The following is a 20,947-nucleotide window of genomic DNA, read 5'->3' as shown; positions in this document are numbered from 1 at the left end:
GCTCATCGTATTCCGTTCTTCGACACCAGAGTAGGGCTTTCAGGTCTGGTCCAGCCTAAAGCAGATAAGAGGGGCCAGAAAAGAAAAGCACCTAGACACAAACTTGTTTACGCACGCTGCAGTTCGCGCCTGCTCCTTGACACGTCTAATCACTTCAGCTTGTGCGACTGGAAGGTGAAACGAGCCGACACCTTTTGTCACGCGAGACTAGAAAGCCGCGTGGAAACAGGCTCATCGTTTCACGTACCCGACCACCGGAACGGCGCCCGCGAAGCGTGCGCTGCCGACGCCTAGACTTGAAGGTGATGATGGTGCTCTCGCTTGGTTTTCAACAAAACCAGATGCTAGTGCGGCGTTCTTTTCGGCCCTTTCGAAATCCTAAATGCCGGGTTTTTAACGTCGCCTCTTTTTAGGCATTCGTAGTTTATGGCTATGCGGACAGCATCGAAATTTCCGCAATTTGAATGCCCTGTCCAAAAACTACGGCGGTCATGGTAAATTGAGCAATACTTAGGCTCTGTACAGCTATTAATCTAATATTTAACTTACGAATGAGCTTGTGAGTGTCATCGGGACTCTGTGTACGAACATAACCCTAAACCGCACTTAGGATCGACAATATGCTAATAGGACTTGAACAACTGCAGTTGGTTGCCACAAAAGGCTAACTACGCAGTCGCTTGTTTTTGAAAGTGTATAAAAAAAATACGGACAGTTAAAAAAAAAAAAACTCTGCTGCTTATCAGCGTGAGTTGGCGTTGTTTTCAAAACAGCGTTGGTAATAAAGTGAATAAGTTAATCAGTTCTTTGCGACCTGGTTCATTGTTCTGATTATTACATGTCGTATGTCTAGATTTTCTATTTGAGGGGAAAGCGACAAATGTGTTCCTTCTAATGATACTCATAGTTGTGCATTCTTCGATTTAGGCTGCTTTTCTGTTAAGCCGTGATCGACGTTCTGATATGTTAGCAATGTTTGTAGCTTTATGGTCGTGTTGTCTGGTTCATGCATTAAGGAATAAAATAATTTTGCTGTGCGTGTATTCAATTATTTGTGTTTTTGTCAATACGGATGAGATTACTGTACGCTTTGTTGAAGTTTGACAAAACACACATGTTAGCTTTCACGTACTGAAGGCAGAAGCGGACTAAAATCAAAGTCGGTTCCCAAGGTTTAGAGTGACGGCGGGCAGTAAGTCCAAATGAAGATTAGAATTTAAACACCTAAAATGACATTTTGCAAAACCTTGTAGCCTCGGCGCGCTGCGTAAAATGCGATAGATATCACTACAGAGTCAACTAGATTGCTGTCCATCACGTGGAAACTGCACGGGCAGTGTGCACTTGAGCCGCCGACAAAAGCTATCCGCCAGCCTCTAAGAAAAACGAGGGAGAGGTCACTAAGCGGGTCTTCTTGCGAGAGCGGGAGCGGCGTGAAAGCGAAGCACCGGCGAAATTGTAGTACGAGATGCCGCAATGCGCTTTTCGAGATCTGAGAGAAAACACGTACGCGAAAGCATATGAATGGAAGCTTAAGCACTAGGCGCTGAAGGGGTACGTGATAATCTTTTTTTGCGACGGTTGCAACGGCAGCCAAACAGTAGTAAGTATTTCTTAAAATTGGCGCTGCAGTTTTTCAGGAAGTCGTGTCGACACGATCGTCTGAACTATGACAGCTCAATTTTCTTGCCGTTCGGTGGTAGGATAGAAGTAAACAAGGTTAAACGAGGCAAAATAATTTTCTGTGTAAAGACTCACGTACCATATTAATTTATTATGCTTTGCTAAATTGGCTATTTTACCGTCTAACGTATTACATCTACTAGGGCCAAAGTTTTCGACTTAAGTCTTGGACATGAGCATTTAGGACAAGCTAAAAGGCATGTTTTAAGCATAAAGCACGGTTCAAACGAATAGCCCATGGATGAATGCCGTACGCAGTGGATTGAATTAAGCGCGTAAAAAAATATCATTAACGGGCAGTGGTGCTCCCGTAAATATGTAGAATGACCCAAATCGCAGCTTTCACTTGTCGAGCGAGACAGCGTGCTATTGGAAAGAAGACGCCGCCTTTGCCTCACTTAGAACGCAATCCTTGCACTTTTCGGAGTTAAGTTCGTAATGGACACTCAGTGCACAAGCTTTCTCAAAAAGGGCTACACTGACACTTGCCCTTGCACCTGCCGTTCTTTTTAAGGTCAAGCAGACCCCACTAGAAGACCCACAGTGCTTCGGCACATGTCTGCTTACTCGCATGTTTGTAATCTTACCTTTTGCTTTAGTGACATTCTAGAAGACGTAGCGTTTTCCTGGGTTATATGGACTTTCCTTTCTTCTAATTGCCAAATAACACGCGCGTTCGATCACGCTAAGACTTGTATGTACACATTCTAGCTCGCCGCTACCACCAACACCGTCCAGTGACCTCCTTGTGGCTCGTCATGAAAGCAAAATCAGGCTTCCTGTAAGATCGAGTCTATGTCCTCATTTTATTTTGCTGTAATAAAACGATCTGGTTCCTAATTCGGGAAAACCCGGCGAGGTCTGTGACGAGTGATCCTTCACAAAAGCAGCAGCGCCACCCGTGACTGAAATCAGCAGTTAGTCCTTGATTCTCTCGAGTAATAAGCCCATGTAGGTTGCGATTCTGCTTCTATGCTTTTCCTGTGGAGTCTCCTTCTTTAAAATAGTAAATTATTACCGACGATACCAGCATTATGTGGTTCGGACAAGGCGATTCTGATGCTTTGATCACAGGGGAGGACTAAGTGAAGACGGCAAAGCAAAAAGAAAAATACAAGTTTCAAACACTCGCTCCAAAGTTGAAGGATATTTCTATTCCATATATATAGGCATACATTACTACATAGCCGAAGCAAGGCAGTCTATGAGTGAAAAAGTTGAGTGGAAGCATGCATATGAGCTGGACGAGTATAGCAATATGCTAATTTGCTGCCACCTTTCCCCGCTATGGTGGTCCACGCGTACTTGTGATGATTATTAGCGCGAGTGCATATCTTCGTTAGGTTTTCTCGATTGTTTTATATAACCGCCATGTACCTCGACGCTTCTTGCGGAACGTTTTAAGCTTATCAAAAAAATTTGTGCATAGAAAAACTGAAAGGTACTCTGAAGTGTGTGTGGGCGTAGCGTTTAGATCAAATTTCTACTAAGTGACCGTTGGCATTAGTTTTTTGTAGGTAAGATAAGCACATAATTGAATTTTTTTGAGAGCCTCAAGGCAGTCAAATTTAGTTAAACCGCAGCGTATAGAGCCTTTTTGGCGGAACGCTTTGCATAATGTACTCTTGTCTCTGACCTCTGAACTTATTTTGTAATGAAAAGCTGACAACAGGTTGTCAGTCGACATGTCATGCTTACGTAACCGCTTTTGATGAAGGTGAGACTATTTCACGAATACTCTCGCATGTGAAAGACGTCGCTGTCGTGACGCTGAGACTAAGTCGACCCGGCCTTCACTTGGTAGCGTGCAGAGACTCCAGGTTGATGAAGGATTGAATCTTCGAAGTTGGTAAAATATATACAAGCAGGTTTAATGGCACTTTGAGAAAACTTATTTACATGAAAAAAATAAAGGGTATATCAGCACAATGGCAAGCGTTAAGAGTTCATAGCGAGAAGCGTCAGGATGAGCCGTTTACCCAGGGCTCAGAGTCTCATTTCGTGCTCTGCAACGTCCTTAAATCCCCTAATTCCAGCCCCTCTCTGAAGATACTAACCAGTCAGTTCCAGGGCACACCCCTCAGATATCGGCAACCAATCGAACACATCACTGCACTGATGGTCTGATGCACTGACTGGTCCTGTATTTTTTCGTCGGGCGTGGTCACTTGTCGGGTAGAGCTGGGGAACGGCGAGGAGGTAAATTTCGATTCTTCTGCAAATATCCGCTATGTTCGTTCCGGCAAGTGGATTTCCTTCTCAGAAACCCAAGTGTACGTGCGCGCCACGAATACTGCTTCCAGCATTGTCCCTTTCCGGCAATTGCAACTCTTTCCTGCATTCACGGGAAATCCTCTAATGGCCTTAAGCCTCATGCTCATTTCTTCTCCTGTACGTCAGCGGACGTGTCACTCCGATCGTCTCCTTTGGACAATAGGCATTCTCACTTGACAATAGCGCCTCTCGACGGGAGGGTGAACAGTTGAACAAAAGCACTTCCGGCTATTTCTCACAGGGCGACGTTTCTTTGTATTATCCTTGACGTTCCCTTGACAGGGCCAACTTGGCAGTTGTAGGGTCACGACAAAGCAAAGCATGTTCACACAAAAAGATTCATGTGAACACGCTCACTTGGAGCCCTTGCACAAACAGCACATATCAATACCATGCCCACAGGCGCACAATAGTGCGCGCAAGCGCGGACCATGCACGGTCGCAACAGCCTCCTCCCCCGCCAGAAGAGTCACGGAGGGCAGCAGTCGCAGCTGCTGCATGAAGAGGCAACTTAATTTCCTGCACATGAACACTTGAAGCTCGCTGTCGCTTGTCGCGTTGTCTTGATTGTCGTAGGCCAAATTGCTTGAGCTGTCTCTGAAACTCAACCACATGTCTAAGCAAGCACTCGGCTCCCGTCTGAAGAGACCAGGTCAAAAGAAAACTGCCATCGTTGTCCGAGAAAAGCCCACACTCAAGACGCTCAGGACCCACGTATGCCTAGAAAACCAAACGTGCTGCTTTACATAGTCACATATATACAAGCGCACGAAAAAAAAAAAGAACATGAGTATCAATTTGGATACATGGTGAGGAGCACCTCGGACAGCTTAGAAACAGCGGCTAAGCGCATCCGCATTTCCATTTAACTTCCCCTTTTTGTATCTTATTTCAAAATTGAACTGCTGTAAAATCAAGCTCCACCTCAGAAGGCGACCGTTATTCGATGTCGCAGTTTGCAGCCAAACAAGGGGACAATGGTCCGTCTCTACTGTGAATTTGGCCCCTCCAAGATAGCACTGCAATTTTTGAATGGCCCATACAATGCAAGCGCACTCTTTTACGCCTACCGGGGATTTTCACTGCGTAGTTAGTGTTAGAAAGCTTTGCAACGACTTCAGCAGGTCCTTCCCACTGTACTTCGAGCTTATTCTGCCTTGAACCTCTCAGCAACATCACCTGGTCCCCGATACGAAACGTCCTTTGACGGGCTGACTTATCATAGTACACTTTGGAACGAGCCTGGGCTGACTTCATGCAGGCTTCAACGAGTTCCTTAGTGTTATGTAAGCGATTCACGAGGTTCAGAATGAATTCTACTACTGTTGGGTCTTCTCCGCGCCCCTCCCAGGCTTCGCGCACCATTCGCAAAGGTGAGCGCAGTGACCTTCAGTACACCTACTCGGCTGGGCTAAATCCAGTTTATTCGTGCGGCACTGACCGCAAAGCGAAAAGTGCTGCAGGCAGGCAGGTATCTCATTCGCGCTTGTTTTCATAGCACAGTCCCCTCAAGACGCGTTTGAGAACAGAATGCCATCTTTCTACGCTGTTGTTCTGCGGATGGTGGATCGACCTGTGCATTACCTTAATGCCGCATCGCTCGAGAAATGAGGTGGTGAGGGCACTTGTGAAAACGCTACCCTGATCACTTTGGACCTCGGAAGGGAATTCAACTCGTGCAAATACTGACAGCAGCGAGTCCACTACACTCTCGGGCGTCACCTCGCGCAGCGGAACAGCCTCTGGAAACTTTGTGGCTGGGCATAACATAGTGAGGATATAACGGTACCCTGACTCTGTCACAGGAAGTGGCCCAACTACGTCTATTACTAACCGGTGAAACGGCTCGGTAATCATTGGTACTAACACCATCGGAGCTTTGCACTTATCTTGCGCCTTTCCAACCCGCTGGCACGTGTCGCATGACCGTACAAAATTTTCCGTGTCCTTAAAAGATCCAGGCCAATAGTATTCTTGCAACAGCCTCTGCTGTGTTTTCCTTATTCCAAGGTGACATGACCACGAGCTGCCATAGGAAAGTCGCAGTAAGTCTTCGCGGTACTTTTGGGGAACGACTAATTGGTCCCGCTCTACTCCGCGCTTATCCTTGAATAAGCGATACAGCACTCCCTTTCTCATCTCGAAAGAAATATTCTTTGCTGTTTTAGTGGCGCGGTGGCGCTCCCTTATCTCCTGTATCTTAGGATCATTGGATTGCTCCATAGCTAAGTCCTTTCGGGTTCCACTTAGAAGTCTCGTGAGATTACTAGACACTGGCGGCAAGAGGTTACTCTCAAGAATGTCCTCATTCCGCGTCTCATCAAGCTCACTTTCAAGTTGACTTATCTGAGATGCCTCGCTCTCAAAGTTTTCTGACCCGCTACCTTCCGCATCGACCACTCTTTTAACTGCCGTTTCCTCCGCTGTGGAATTTTCTGGAATGAGCATTGTAGCTAGTTCTCGCACCTTTGAACGTGTTAAGGCTTGCACAACTCTGTCTCCGAAAAGGATGCCCCTCTTTTGCAGCAGCATGTCCGATTTGTTGGAAAACAAATACGGATAGCACTTAGGAAGCTTTCCTGAAATGGCAGCCTCGGTTGTTAACTCGCCGAAAGGGCCCTCGATGACCACGTTCGCGATTGGCAAGCACACACTCTGTTCCTCCACTACCTGGCGGATCCATGCACACTGTCCTGTATAGTCGGAAGGCGACGCATATACGCCGGATGGACAACATCCATCGTTGCGGCCGAATCGCGCAGTACCTTGCAAGGCTTCCCGTTGACTACTAGGTCATGCATTTAGGGTTCCAAAAGCTTCATGTTTTCATCGTAGTCACTGACATACGAGGAAGCAATCTTTTCTTTCCGGCAGTTGACGGCAATATGACCCTGCTCATTACACCTAAAGCATGTGAGCGGCTTCCTAGCCTCAAGCTTGTTCTTTGTGTTCTGCGCGTTGGTCACTTCCCCACTTTTCTCACTGCCGTCTTTTCTAGGGAGTTTGCCTGATGAAGCCTTCCTTTCTTCGTTTGCAACTCTAGCAAAGTGCCTTTCCTGACGGTTATTCACACTCAATTTGGGATTGCGGGGCCTATCCACTGTTGGGTTGTTGAATTGTCGGCGCGAAGCGTACTCCTCAATGAGTTCGGCAGCTTCAGTTGACGACTTAATGTCGCCTCGGTCCTGTAACCAATTTCTTTCTTTTTCTGGGAGGCAGTTATAAAACTGCTCCAAAAGAATTCGCTCGACTACAGCGTCCCTATCACTGTAGGAATCAGTTCTCTTTAGCCATTCGACCAAACAGACTCTTAAATTGTACAGGAATTCAGGGTAACTCTCGTCGCTGGACTTAGTAGCGTTCTGAAAACGTTGTCTGAACGCCTCGGCGCTAAGCCTATACTTTCTCAGAAGGCAAGCCTTCACCTTCTCGTAGTTGTCCGCGTCCTCCTTGCTTAGCCGCGCGACAACCTCCGCTGCCTCGCAGGGCAGAACTGTCAATAATCTCTGAGACCAAGTGTCTCGCTGGAAGGACAGTTTTTCGCAGGTTCGCTCTAAGTTAGCCAGATACAGACCGATATCCCCTGATATCACATATGGCTGCATGTACTTTGACATCTTGAAATCTGCCTCCTTGTTGAGAAGAGGTACCGCTAGCTGGGGGCAATTGCCCGACCTCTTGCTCAACTCTACTTCTAATTTCCGAAGCTCAATTTCTTGCTCCAGCCTTTTTGCTTCTCTCTCAATTTCACGCTCACACCTCTTTTCCTCTTTTTCCCGCTCTTTCTGCTGTCTGAGCTGCTCCTCCTGTTTTTGTCCAATGAGGTTCCATGCTTCACTGAGCTCCTTATCATCGGTTCCCAAATCAGTGATTGCCTTTAAAATCAAGGGTTTTCGTGCCAAACCACTTGTATCAATTCCCATTTCCTCACACAATAGCAACAGTTCCGGTTTCTGCAGCTTTTGTAGGTCCATGATCGCTCCGAGTGTCGGCTACTTCCACAACAACTGTGCAAACTACCAAACCTAAAGGCGTTTCAACACTCTTTACCATAAATCTAACCCTGTTCTAGAACCTGGTCCTCATCAGAAGAAAAGCCAAGCACTCACCCACACATGCGATCGTTGTTCCGAGCTGCTCTCTTGTTGGCCGATTGTTGCTCCTGCTTGTTGCTTGAGATGCCACCTCCCATCACCAGATGTTGTGGCTTGTAGCTTCAGATGCCACCTCCGATCACCAGATGTTGTTGCTTGTAGATTCAGGTCCCAACGCTGGTCACCAGATGTCGTGACGCTCGGACTAAGTCGACCCGGCCTTCACTTGGTAGCGTGCAGAGACTCCGGGTTGATGAAGGATTGAATCTTCGAAGTTGGTAAAATATATATACAAGCAGGTTTATTGGCACTTTGAGAAAACTTATTTACATGAAAAAAGGGTATATCAGCAAAATGGCAAGCGTTAAGAGTTCATAGCGAGAAGCGTCTGGATGAGCCGTTTACCCAGGGCTCAGAGCCTCATTTCGTGCTCTGCAACGTCCTTAAATCCCCTATGTCCAGCTCCTCTTTGAAGATGCTGACAAATCAGTTGCAGGGAACACCCCTCAGATATCGGCAACCAATCGAACACATCACTGCACCGATGGTCTGATGCACTGACTGGTCCAGTATTGTTTTGTCGGGCGTGGTCACTTGTTGACGGGTAGAGATTGGGAATGGCGAGGAGGTAAATTTCGATTCGTCTGTAAAGATCCGCTATGTTGGTTCCGGCAAGTGGATTTCCTTCTCAGAAACCCAAGTGTACGAGCGCGCCACGAATACTGCTCCCAGCATCGTCCCTTTCCGGCACTTACAACTCTTTCCTGCATTCACGGGAAATCCTCTAATGGCCGTAATCCTCATGCTCCTTTCTTCTCCTGTACGTCAGCGGACGTGTCACTCCGATCGTCTCCTTTAGACAATAGGCATTCCTCACTTGGCAATAGCGCCTCTCGACGGGAAGGGTGAACAGTTGAACAAAAGCCCTTCCGGCTATTTCTCACAGGGCGACGTTTCTTTGTATTTTTCTTGACTTTCCCTTGACAGGGCCAACTTGGCAGTTGTAGGGTCACGACAAAGCAAAGCATGCTCACAAAAAAAGATTCATGTGAACACGTTCACTTAGAGCCCTTGCACAAACAGCACGTATCAATACCATGCCCACAGGCGCACAATAGTGCGCGCAAGCGCGGACAATGCACGGTCACAACATCGTACAGATGGCTTTGTTTCTTGTTGCACGATGACGACATACCGTTGGTTTTGCTTGTTTGCGAAATTGTATTCACGAGTTTCACTCGGGCTGTATTCACGAGTTTAATCGTAGCCCTCTTAAAACGTTTCATGCCTGCGCAAAGGTCTGGAGAAAAAGAAGGTCCAACCAGCATAAATATAGTTTCGGCGTCCGATGTGATGCGGCACAAGGCCAGGCCAGACACCGGCACTTGCAAATCAAGTCTGCAGTGAAGCTCCATTTACATTAACGACTTCCACGCTACCCCTCCACACCCCGTTCACCACTCCAAAAAAAGAAAATAGTTCTAGTTAAACTGCTGTTGACAGAAAAAAAGAATCTAACTCAAGATGAGAGCTAAAACTCACATGTTTACACAGCGTGGTTTGTTTCCTGTCCTTATGATTTTTTATTCTTCATCGCTTGGTGCAATCACGTCTAAATCCTATAGCTGGTCAGGATCATAGAGTACAAACAAAACAGTAATGATAAAAGGACTCCCAACCACCCTATTGCAAAAAAAAATATGTCGCAACACTCCGGGAGTTTCTAGATACGGTCGTTAAGAGCACAGTCACAGCCGTCGCAATCAAGTTATTTTACAACGCTTCTTTTTGGTGCACTCTTTCCGAGCGGGTTTCGCATGTCCGGCAGACAAGCCTTCACACGTGAATTTCCCATTTCCCATCCAATTTTGGGATAAGCGCTGAGTGCGTATGATATAGCCCCACCTCGTCTTGTCTGTTTTTTTTTTCGTTTTTTTTTTTCATTACAGCTTATTTACGGCAGCGCTTCCAGACGTATTTCGATGGGAACCTGCCATCTCAAGAGAACTTCTGATGGGGCATCGCTATATGCGTGAAACACGATTATCGGCATTACAGTTCGACGCCACGGAACCGCGCGATCCACTTTCTGCCGATTTGGTGCGCCCGCGTGCGCGGTAAGCTGATGAATGACCCAGATGAACGATAAACAAAGGGCAGAACAGTACTTATAATACGGATCTATAGGTAAAGCAGGAGAAGGAATTAATTGGTTTGGTTTGTTATTATTACTGTCCCAAAGCGTCTTAGGCTACGAGGGACGCCATGGTGGAGTGCTTCGGCTGATTTAGACCACCTGGTGCTCTTGAACGTGCACTGACATCACAGAGTACATGGATCCTTGCTTGTTGCTTTCATCGAAAAGCGACGGACCCGCGTCATTGTGTTCAGCAACTGAACGTCCCAACCAATGAGCCTGAGCTGAGAGGTGGCACAAGGGGTTAACTGTGCGATTTTTTTCCACCAAAGTCAAGGGCACAGGAAAAGAAAAAAACGAGCAGCTTGCTGCCTACCCCATCATTCGACCATGAATCGGGATTTCGAACAGATGTCGTGCAGCTCGTTCGGCTATGAGAACGAAGCCTGAGGTGCCAGCGTACAGGACGAAGAAAGTGTTGATGGAAAGCGAAGATGGTTTTGATATCAATTTTTCCCGCCCTACAAGATGTGTGGGGCTATAATGTTTTGCAAATATGGCCATGATGGCCCAATCGTCTGTACATTTTGGTGTTTGAACCAGTTTATATGGAGTCCTTAAAATGTTTGAAAGCTTTTTACACCCACCCTGCCGACAGGAGCATTGATCTACATGTTCGGACTTTCTCCTTCGCAGTTGTTCATCTCTTTATCCTTTCCTATGAAATCGTATTTATTAGCAAGCCATCGAGCTCTTGTCCTTCATGCAACATCAATATTATTTATTGATGCAAATGCTTGAGACCATTCGCCAAACCTAGCTTCTCATCCATTTGCCTGAATTGTTCTTGACATTAAATTTTACTTTTTGTCTCACACACTACAAGCGTAAACTTTATAATAAAGTGGACTGCTTTGGTATTTGTATCCCCATGAACACCAAGGAAAGTCTATCGCCTGTATTGTGCTTTGATAAGTAGTGCACAATTTCTCGCAGAGTCCAAGCTCTCGGCAACGTTTGCAAATGTCAAAGTCGTCCCCATTTGTCCTTTCCTCGAATTCCTTTATATTTCTAATATTATCGGAGCACCCGATGCTTCATCGCCGCTGCGTTTCTTTTCCCTATAATATAGCACGTAGGATCTACCATAATCTATCCATAATACTGTTAGCTTTTACAGTTTCTAACGCGGAAAGGAATGTACAAACGGATAGGAGGACGGACTACAAGTTACAGTTAATAAAGTTTAATATATAAATACACACACTGTACAAGGGTAAAATACTAGGCACGAATTCGCACAAGGAACCGCTCGCGCACACGCTCGGACACACACTGCTCGCTTCGCCCGTTTTCCGCACTCCTCTCTCCGCACAAAGAGGGTGCTCTGCTTTTCGTCAAAGTTGACAGTCTCGCACTTAAAAGTTGAAAGAAATACAAACACTCACCGAAAACACAGAAACATAGAGAGAAGGGACGCACACGTGCAAATGTCCTCTTGCGAGAAACGTCGGGGTGGGAGCCACCCCACGTCCGAGCCAAGGTCGCTTCCTCGAAATTGGCCAGACTGCGTCGGGCCCCTCCCGCACAGGGACTTTCACACAAAGAAGAACCTCACCGCCCCCCCCCCCCCCCCTGGCCGTAAAATAAGAGGAATGGCCATTAGAAAAGTGAACACACAGAAAGAAGCGGACGCCCGCTACACTTGCCTACAGTACTAATATCCTTATACCTCTTAATTGTAGATAACTTCAAATTTTGTGACCATTTAGCGCCATCCTCATTATAACCCTGAACATCTAATTTCTTTCCTCCTCTAAGCAACAGTCCTAATAGCTCCGTGTGCTGCTCACAAATATTCACAAATCATGAGACCTTTTTTCAGCTGTTTATTTCAAGAACGTAGTCATAGGCATAAACCGTAAACCGGAACATGCTCATTTTTAGCTTTGGTTCAACCCCTAAGATGAGACCACAAATACAAGCGGAGATAAAAAAAAAACGCCATTGTGCAAGTACAATTTCAATATTCCCTCTTGGTGGGGCCTCCTTAACTAGCAAATCACAGCTACGTTGTTATCGTAATAGCTTTCTATTACCGCAAGCATTTTTTCGCTGCCCATACCCGTGTTCCCAATATCGGCCAAGATAGGGCATGATTTGCAGTATAGATTGTAAATCAGGCCCTAGAAAGTGAACAATGAACAAGGAAGGGCAAAAGGCAAGGGTATGAAGGAGGACGAAGAAAAACGGCGGCGCCGCGGAGCGTCAGCGCAGAGTCAGAAAAGAAACGTATGGAAATAGCGAGCATCATTGACTTGTGCAAACTGGAAAGAAGCAAAGCAAGGACGTTCGTTTCCTTTTCCCTTCTTCTGCGCACACTCGAAAGCAAATGCAAAACGCCAGTGGTCGTTTATGCAGCGGTCTTCCTCTGAAATTTACGTACTCTGTAATGAATCTGAAAACGCGAACCATAAAGTTCCCTTGCTCTGAGGATGAGGCAATCTGAACTGTCTGCGATTGCCTTTTTTTGAAATGTGTCATGTGATAGCCGCCGCCTAGCAAAGGAAGTCCGACAACGCGCGTTCCCAGATATGACTGAGGTCGATGCACTTGCTAAAAACATAAGCGCTCCTCACGATGGCTCTTGGCCACGACATGCTCTCAAATGGCCAGCGCTAATTCTACGCGTCCTTGTTCGTGCGAAAACGTATCATGCGAGACGGCTGATGCAAAGCGGGGGACACTGAAGGGAAACATTCAGAACGAAGAAAAAGAATGGCGGGGAACTTCCCGCTGCTGTCGTTTCTGCTGCTTTTCCTGCTACCGTTGTCTTATCAGCAGTCTGCCTCTCTTGTGGTGATAAAACGCAGGCGCCCTCTTCACGGGCGGAAAGTTTACGCCTCGTCAATTTTCGCCGGTCGTTATCATTGCGCCCAGGCCCCGACGGGGCTGTGGTACTCTCCTCTGCTCCTCTTTCTGCCTTTTCCCTTCCCCATCTCTATTTTTTTTTCTTCTCGTGTCGCCGCGTTTCTCTTTCGGTCGCTCGGTTTCCCTTCCCGGCGACTGCACGCGCCGCGCGCCTGGCCGCGTAAGCTCCCACTGCCAAGAAGCACCGCCCCGGCCCCTGGTCCGGTAGCCCCAGGCCGTATTCCGTGTACGCGCGCGAAACGCTAACAGAGCGGCTGCCTAACGTGACTGTTGTAATATGCCCATGTCCCACAACTCCTCCCTCTCCTCAACTCCTTTTGCTTTTACTTTTTATATCACTTCGCTCCCTGCAGAACAGCAATGGAGTTGGCCTGCCCGCTCCCACCACACCGAATTCTCTTCAGACGCGCCTTTGAAGCAGAAAGTGAAGCCGTTCTCAGACCCTGCAGTCTGTGGGAAGATTACTGGGATCGAAAGGGCGGTGGAGGTGGGAAGAGACCAGCGGCTGCCACGCCAGTAGCAGCTCGGCCGCGCTAAATAAATCCACCGTAGAAACGAGTTTCAAGGCCGAAGGTCAGCCCCTACGGGAAACGTGAAACCAGCCATGCGTCTCCAAACAGCCCTGCGCGCTCTCTTCTCCGGTATTCGTCGTTTGTTCCTCTTTTATATCGTGTCGTGTTACGGTTCCCGTCATTTTTGCCCCTTTTCGTCGTGCGACCTAACTTTCGCATCTGCCTTCCCCACTCTCGGCCTTCGTCCCAGGCATTTCATTTTTCCTTTTGCGGAGTTCATCACGTTCGTTTATTTTATATCTCTTTTTTAGCTTTTACGCTCCGTAAATCTCAAGACAAATGGTTATGGTTTTTCTCCCGTCCTCTCCATCCGCCCCCCTTATTCACTTTCCTTGACCAAAGTACCCCTTAATCGGCCCCACTCCTTAATTTCCCTCAAAAGCTTCGTTATAGTTCTCAGTTTTTCTTGCCCACAAAAACACCATCTTAATTAAAAACTGAGTGTCCACTTCATTTTATTTCTCGATTAGAGAAAAGTCAAAACTGCTGTCAACACTACTTATCCATACGAAACCTTAGGTATGTCGAGAGAAAGCGGGGATGTTGACATTCTCTGCTCCCAGAAACCGTTAGTACAGCTGGAAGTTACATGCAGCGCTCAGCAATCTTCTTTTTTTTTTTATGACGCTGCAGCCTATTCTTATGGTGTGTGGAATGGTGTATAGGATTTAAAGTCCCAAAGTACACAGGTCATGAAGATGGATCATCAACTCGCCCAAGCGTCTGTTTTAGCCTATGAAGGACATTGTGGTCGAAGCATCTCGTAATCTCGACCACCTGGGTCTCTTTAACGTGCACTGACATCACACAATACACAGTGAGGCGTGCGTTGAGATTTTTAATGAGCTCGCATTATTGGCTGCGGCCAGCGATTTCCGCGACGTGCTTTTGGTCCCTATGATTTAAAAAGAGGAAATTCTGGTAAATATCTGCGTCGACGTTGATTCCAACGCAGGATCGAAGCTTTCCTGGGAATGGAGTACAGAACTTAATTGAAAAAGGCTGAGCTTTATGGGAAAATGTATGCTTGTTCTTGTGTTCTTTGCTGGCTGTACTGCATTTATGTTCAAGCGCATTAGAGAACAAAGATGACTGCGGCTTAGCTCAGCTAAGCCTGGTTATGCAAGCGAAATCTTTGCTATGCTTCATCATGCTCTGTTGCTAAGCTAGGTTAGACTAACACAGATATACAGAAACAGATATCCTTGTTTAAGAGCGGAAGCTCTCTTAAGCATGGTCAGGCATGGCTTGCTATGGTTTAGCTCCTTCATGGCTGCCTGCGACCGTCAAAGAAATTCAGCCGATGCGCTGGTTCCAGCGTGCGACTTCTCCATGGCTGTCTCCAAACCTCGAAGACGCCACAGAAGGGTCTAGACTTTGAATCGATAAGTCCGAGGATGCAGGGCCAAAGGCGGTGAAGGAAAAAGGTAGGTAGGGGACTGAAAGGTTGTATGGCATTGTATCAGGCAGTATATATTTGTGGAGATATTTACCGGTGCGAATAAAGCCAGGTGTGTGAAGAAGGAGGAGGAGGAGCCGTAGTGCGAAGGAGAAGAAGAAGCGAAGCAGGACAAGAAACGAGCGCTACCAGCTTAGCGCTCAGCACCTGAGGTCGAATGCCCGGCGCCGGTGACCTTGGACCTTGGCGGAATGAGGCTAGTAAAGCGTTCGCTCTTAAAAAACTCATAGCTCTCGCCGCTGCCTCTCACCCCAAGTATTTAACTGCCGCCTTTTCCCGCTGTATTTTGCAGGTCGTCGTCTTCATCAACGTCCGTCCGTCCGCAGTGAATAACTTTCGCACTGCCCTCTTAAAGTGAGTTAGGCAGTCCCACGGTGTGGGCCCTGCCGCTGAGGCCCTTTATACTAATAGTGCCCAGCGGCTCTAAAAAATTTTGACCTTTCTCGGGCAGCTGTCCGCCCTGTTCGGAGAATTCTTCGGACTTGCACCACATGTTATTAGCCTGCCTATCCAACCCTGCTATCCACCTTAACTCCAACCCCACCCGGGAGGATTTGGAGGCGACCCTGCTCGGCTGGTCCCTAGATACAGACCCAAAATGCATTGGTGGAGCGCGCCCGGGCAGCGGCAAACGCAACTGGGGTCCCGTAGTAGGGACCCCACCTAGTGATTGCGAGGACCAGCTCTTAAGGGTTGGTCCAATCATACCTCCCTGTGCACACTCAATTCGAATGGTTAAATGTCTTTCACCATCACCCCAGTCACAGATTTCGCAGATCTTTGCCTGGAGCTCCACTGGATAGCTTCGAACCGAAAGCGAAGTGAAACGCTACGTTTTTGCGCCCATACTTCGCATTTGGTCAACTTATCGAATAATTGACTGGAATTTTAAGCTTCATTATCGAGAAATTCAGACGTCGTCGGCGTTGTGGTAAGCTTTGTGAGTCAGGTGAATGAATCTGCGGCGCAAAATTTGCGAAATACTATTGGAAGACTAGCGGCTGAAAAGCAGAAAGCTAGCGTATAAGGTTGCAGATATAGAAAGAAAAATTTTGTAAAGGAAGTGAAGAGGCAGTTTGACCTATTTATAGCAACGGAAAATAAAGATAAGAACAAAATAAGCTCACCATGGTGACAACTCTGTTTCAGAGGGGACGCTCTTGCATTCCATTCATTCATCCTCGAGCGAAAAATCCCGAGCATGCCTATGACACGCGTTAGTGTGCGGGCCGTGCACAGATCGATCGTTGGGTTATGTGATGTCACAAAACCACATGGGCATGATCGATTTAGCAGGAGCTGCCCATACGCGCTTCTTGTTTCGGATGGGAGAGTGAAGAGAATTGAGCTCTCCGGCAACTTTGCCTTCAGAGTAAGACCCTCTACGCCTATGCCAAGATGCCACGTTCGTACGGCTTGGCTTATCGCCATTATATTCACGTCGGATGTTCTGTTAACTTCTGTTGTCGCTTATGGCTGCATGCTAAAGAGTATGTGTGGGATAATGGATGCACAAGTTAAGAGAATAACGATTAAGTGATTTCGAGAATGTAATTACCTACTCATAATGTTTACGAGAACGACGGCTCTCTTTTATAGGCGCTAAAATATAGAACACTCCTCCGCACAAGTGAAGTATGCTCAAAAGTTTGCTGATACATCCAAACAATACTTTGAGCGCTTGCACAATGTATGCTAATTGTTTTCTACCTGCGATGTGCACCCGTTTCTAATAATGTAATTTATCATGTCTGATAACTCTTAAAGTACCGTGATTAATCCTACTTCTGCATTTCAACGTATTTATTGCATGTATACAAGGGTATATATTAGGGGTGTGCGAGTAGTACTTTTTCCAAACCGAATCGAATACGAATAGTGCACTCTTGCTATCGAATCGAATACGAATAATGTAGCTAAAAAGCGAATCGAATACGAATCGAATAGTGAAAGCAGCGAATCGAATACGAATCGAATAGTAGAGCGCTATAGAGCGCTCTACTATTCGTTATAGCGCTGTTATAGCGCTGCGGTAGAGCGCTATAACTCGTGGAGTAATAGATCTGACGGGAAAACGCTAATCTCCTCTAGGGGGCGCAACTATTAATCTCTACGCACATTGTCAGTTGCTGGTTGTTTTTATCTACAACAATTATGTTTCAACGAGTTTATTTAGTGAACTAGATTGCATTACAATATATCAGAGATTACGAATGGCTGAGCGACGCTTTCGTCCGACTTGCGTCCGCGTAACCCGAGGCCATAGAGTTGCGCTTGCCCTGCTGCTGGCTCTTCGAACTAGTTATCGCCGAGCGCGAGATCTCCTCATCGTCCTCTTCTTTTCAGTGACTTTCGTTGCTTTCGTTCTTTCTCAATTAGCTCGCGTGCTCCCCTCTAGCTGGCGCTAGGCGATTACAACTGGCGCTAGGCGACCTGAGATATATAGTGGAGAGATGTATGAGCATGAGCTGACAACATTCATGCAACTCTCGTGTCATGCGCCACTCGCATAATAAACTTAACCTCAACTATTGATGATGAAAGTGAATGAAATTTTCAGGGAATAAACGTGTAGCGTTACTTCTCGGCAGATTAGAGACGTGTGAACTATGACACGACTACGAGAAGTTGCCACCGCGATTCGTGATATGTCCAATCTATAAGAATGTTTCCATGCAAATGGACCGTGTCGCGGCCACGCTGAAGCATGTAGGCTCCCTAAAACGGTGATCTCTGCTTCTCGCGTAGGTTTATTGCGGCAGCAAGCTGTGCCTGCTCGGAGCTGACGCTGCCTTCGCGAGAATGGTCGGAGGTAACCGAGAAGTTAATTCTTGCCAGTTATTCGAAAAGTATTCGAAAATTATTCGAAAATTTGCGAAGATATTCGAACAATTTCGAATAATTTTCAATTTCCACTATTTGATTCGTTTAACGAATCGAATATTATGATATTCGATTCGATATTCGAAAATTTCGAATATTCGCACAACCCTAGTATATATCTCTCTCGCCGCTGTTCTAAGTTTGCATTGTGTATGCGAAGTGTCTGCATCTTTGTATTTAATTTTTTTGGACCCATGAGTGGCTTTTGGCTACGGGTCTAAACAGTGTTGGACACATTTTTATTATATTTTGAATATTAAATAAGCCATGTGAATTTGAATTAGATTTTACGCGGACCACAAGGGGAGTCGTGGACTGGAACCGTTAACGCTGTCGCGTCGTAAACTTAAAGGCGGAGATTAAGCATCCCCCCCCCCCAAAAAAAATACAAAAAAACTATAATATATATATATATATATATATATATATATATATATATATATATATATATATATATATATATATATACACACACACCGTTTTTCACTGTGGACTATTTGGAGCAGGAATGGTCATTAACAACGCAACTTTCTGCAGTGTCGTGCTGTTCTTTTTTTGTACCTACAAAACTACCGATAAAAATTGCAGTAAAATACTGTCACACTGCAGAAATTCGACTTACCACTCAACTTCCAACCTTTTCTTTCCTATTTTGTGCGCAGGCTTCTCGTTCGCTCAAAACGGGACCCTCAAACTTATCAGAGCATAGATTTATATATGAGCGAGATCAACGTAAACCGGTTGCCGGCTAAACCAATGCGATTGCAGCGCGAGAAATCTTGAAAAGCTGGAACCTAAAAGACCGAGAATGCGTGTTGCCGCCACCCTTTCCTGCGCTTTGAAACCAGAGTGCGACAAAAACTCGGAAACTGTAGATGGTAACCCATTTTGCGCAGTGATAGCTCTCGTACGACATGTCTTACAGCGCCCTCGGGATCGAACGCGATACGTTCATCATCCATATGGCCAAGTTACGCTGAGTTACAGAGTAAGTTGCGCCTTTTCATTGGAATTCAAAAACGTGAGCCTGGTGCTAGAAGCTTTCAGTGGTTAAATACAATTTAAATACAACTGTTTTCGGACAGGGCACATGCGCAAATCTTGCCCTTTTGCTACTGCCGATGAAGGTGCGTCTGAAGGAAAGGTTACGTACCGATGCGGCCTCTGCAAATCGAACGACCAGGAGATAACATCTCCAAGTTGTCCGACAAAGCAAAACGCAACGCAGAAGGCTCGTCTTCGGAACACTAAGCGTTGGCCAATAGAAGACATGACACCAGTGCAGACATCCAATCGCTTTGCAGCTCTCCAGTGGGATGATTACGAGTGGCCAGAGCTTCCTGAGCCCGCTTCGAATGCACCTCCAGCTAAGACAAAGTCTAACGATACGGTGCTCAAGAAACGCCGTCGACAACAGCCAATACAGCAGCGTACTGATCTACCAGACGACGATATGGCTGTAGTGGATGAGCAAATCAATCTTCTCTTAGCAGAGGTCTCTAAGCTCCGACAACACCGCGAAATGCTTGCTCGACGTCGGCGAGCTGCAGAAGTAACCGCCAAATCTAGTAATTGCCCAACACCGCCGCCTTCATCCTGCGCAGCAGGGCAATTTGCTGCATCTTCGCAGTGTACCACAACGCCCAATGATAACTCTGCAACATCGCTGCTCCGCTATATGGTCAACCAGTTGTCCAACCTGACATCTTTGATACTGCAACGCTTGGACTAGCACACGAAAATGGCGAAATCCGGTCGTCCTGGTGTACTACAGTGGAACTGTAGAGGCATTTCCACGAAGGTGGCCGAGCTCAAGACCCGACTGCTATTTAACAAGCTTTGGGTGTGGGCTATGTTACTTCAGGAAACGAACGCCTTGCCATCAATTCCGGGCTTCAGCGGCTACTCTCCTTCAATGACCGACCGTCGCGTGCAGACTGCTTCTCCTCCGGAAAAGGCGGCGGTATATGTTGAAACGGGTATTCCTAATGTGCGCCTTTCTCTCGAAAACTGGTGCACATCATACCAAGAGGTAGTAGCAGTTGCTGCGAAATTTCTGAAAGAAACTGTTGTTCTTGTTTCATATTACGTTCGACCAGCTGGAGGCGCCTCTTCCCGTATTAATCTTGGCTGGTTATTAAGTGTTCGTCGGCAATACCCCGGGTGTCCAATTTTAGTCGGAGGCAACTTTAACGCCCCTCACCCGGATTGGGGGTATCCGACTGCAAGCCATCGTGGTAGGCGTGTGCGGGACGCCTTCACTGATGCCCTGTTTATTCTGCTTAATCACCCTGGGGCAGCAGCACGGCCTGTGCATCACATGCGTAGTGCTGCCTATGCTCCAGACTTGACGTGGTGGTTGGGCGCGGAAACTCCGTCATGGCACATGGAGCCATGCTGGGGAAGGGATCACAACCCTATCCTCATCGGTCTCCATCCCTCCCGTCTCCGCCCTTTACGCCGCAAATGTTCTGTGATAAACTGGGACACCTTTCGCTCATGTCTCTACAGTATGTCTTCAGATTCGCCGTCACTCCTTGTTGACCGTATACAGAGAGCACTAAACACCGCTACGACTACTACCTGGATTGATGTAGGTCGACCGGCACCAGATCTCGGCCTGCTTACCTTGTGGGCAGCCCGCCGTCAAGCTGAGCTGGCTGCTACGCGAGACCCTACTTCGGGGCAAGCACGTACACGACTGAATTATCTTACTGCGAAGGCTCGGAGATATGAATGCGATCTATCGCGACGACAGTGACATGCACGGTGTGAACAATTTTCTGATAAATCCTCGAATGCCTCACTCTGGCGAACGTATCGTGCAATGGAACACGGTCGTCGTTCTACTGACGCAGCAGCAACAGCATGCTTTGCCAGCATGCTTTGCGGCTAATCTGTCGCCGGACGATTT

At 46.9% G+C, this 20,947-nt stretch overlaps 1 pseudogene across 1 annotated transcript in view; it reads right to left on the bottom strand.

Moving 5' to 3' along the window:
* Window positions 1-20,727, bottom strand: part of LOC146203172 (thyrotropin-releasing hormone receptor pseudogene) — a 121,046-nt pseudogene extending 100,319 nt beyond the window's left edge. Inside the window, exon 1 of the transcript XR_014703820.1 lies at window positions 20,662-20,727. The product of XR_014703820.1 is annotated as a thyrotropin-releasing hormone receptor pseudogene (transcript). The remainder of the gene's footprint in view (window positions 1-20,661) is intronic.
* Window positions 20,728-20,947: the final 220 nt, after the last annotated feature.

Source organism: Amblyomma maculatum, chromosome 1 (genome assembly GCF_055883805.1).
Source record: "Amblyomma maculatum isolate TAMU_Amacu chromosome 1, ASM5588380v1, whole genome shotgun sequence".
Lineage (NCBI taxonomy): Eukaryota > Metazoa > Arthropoda > Arachnida > Ixodida > Ixodidae > Amblyomma > Amblyomma maculatum.
Note: the sequence above shows the minus strand (reverse complement) of the source record. Positions and strands in the feature narration are given on the sequence as shown.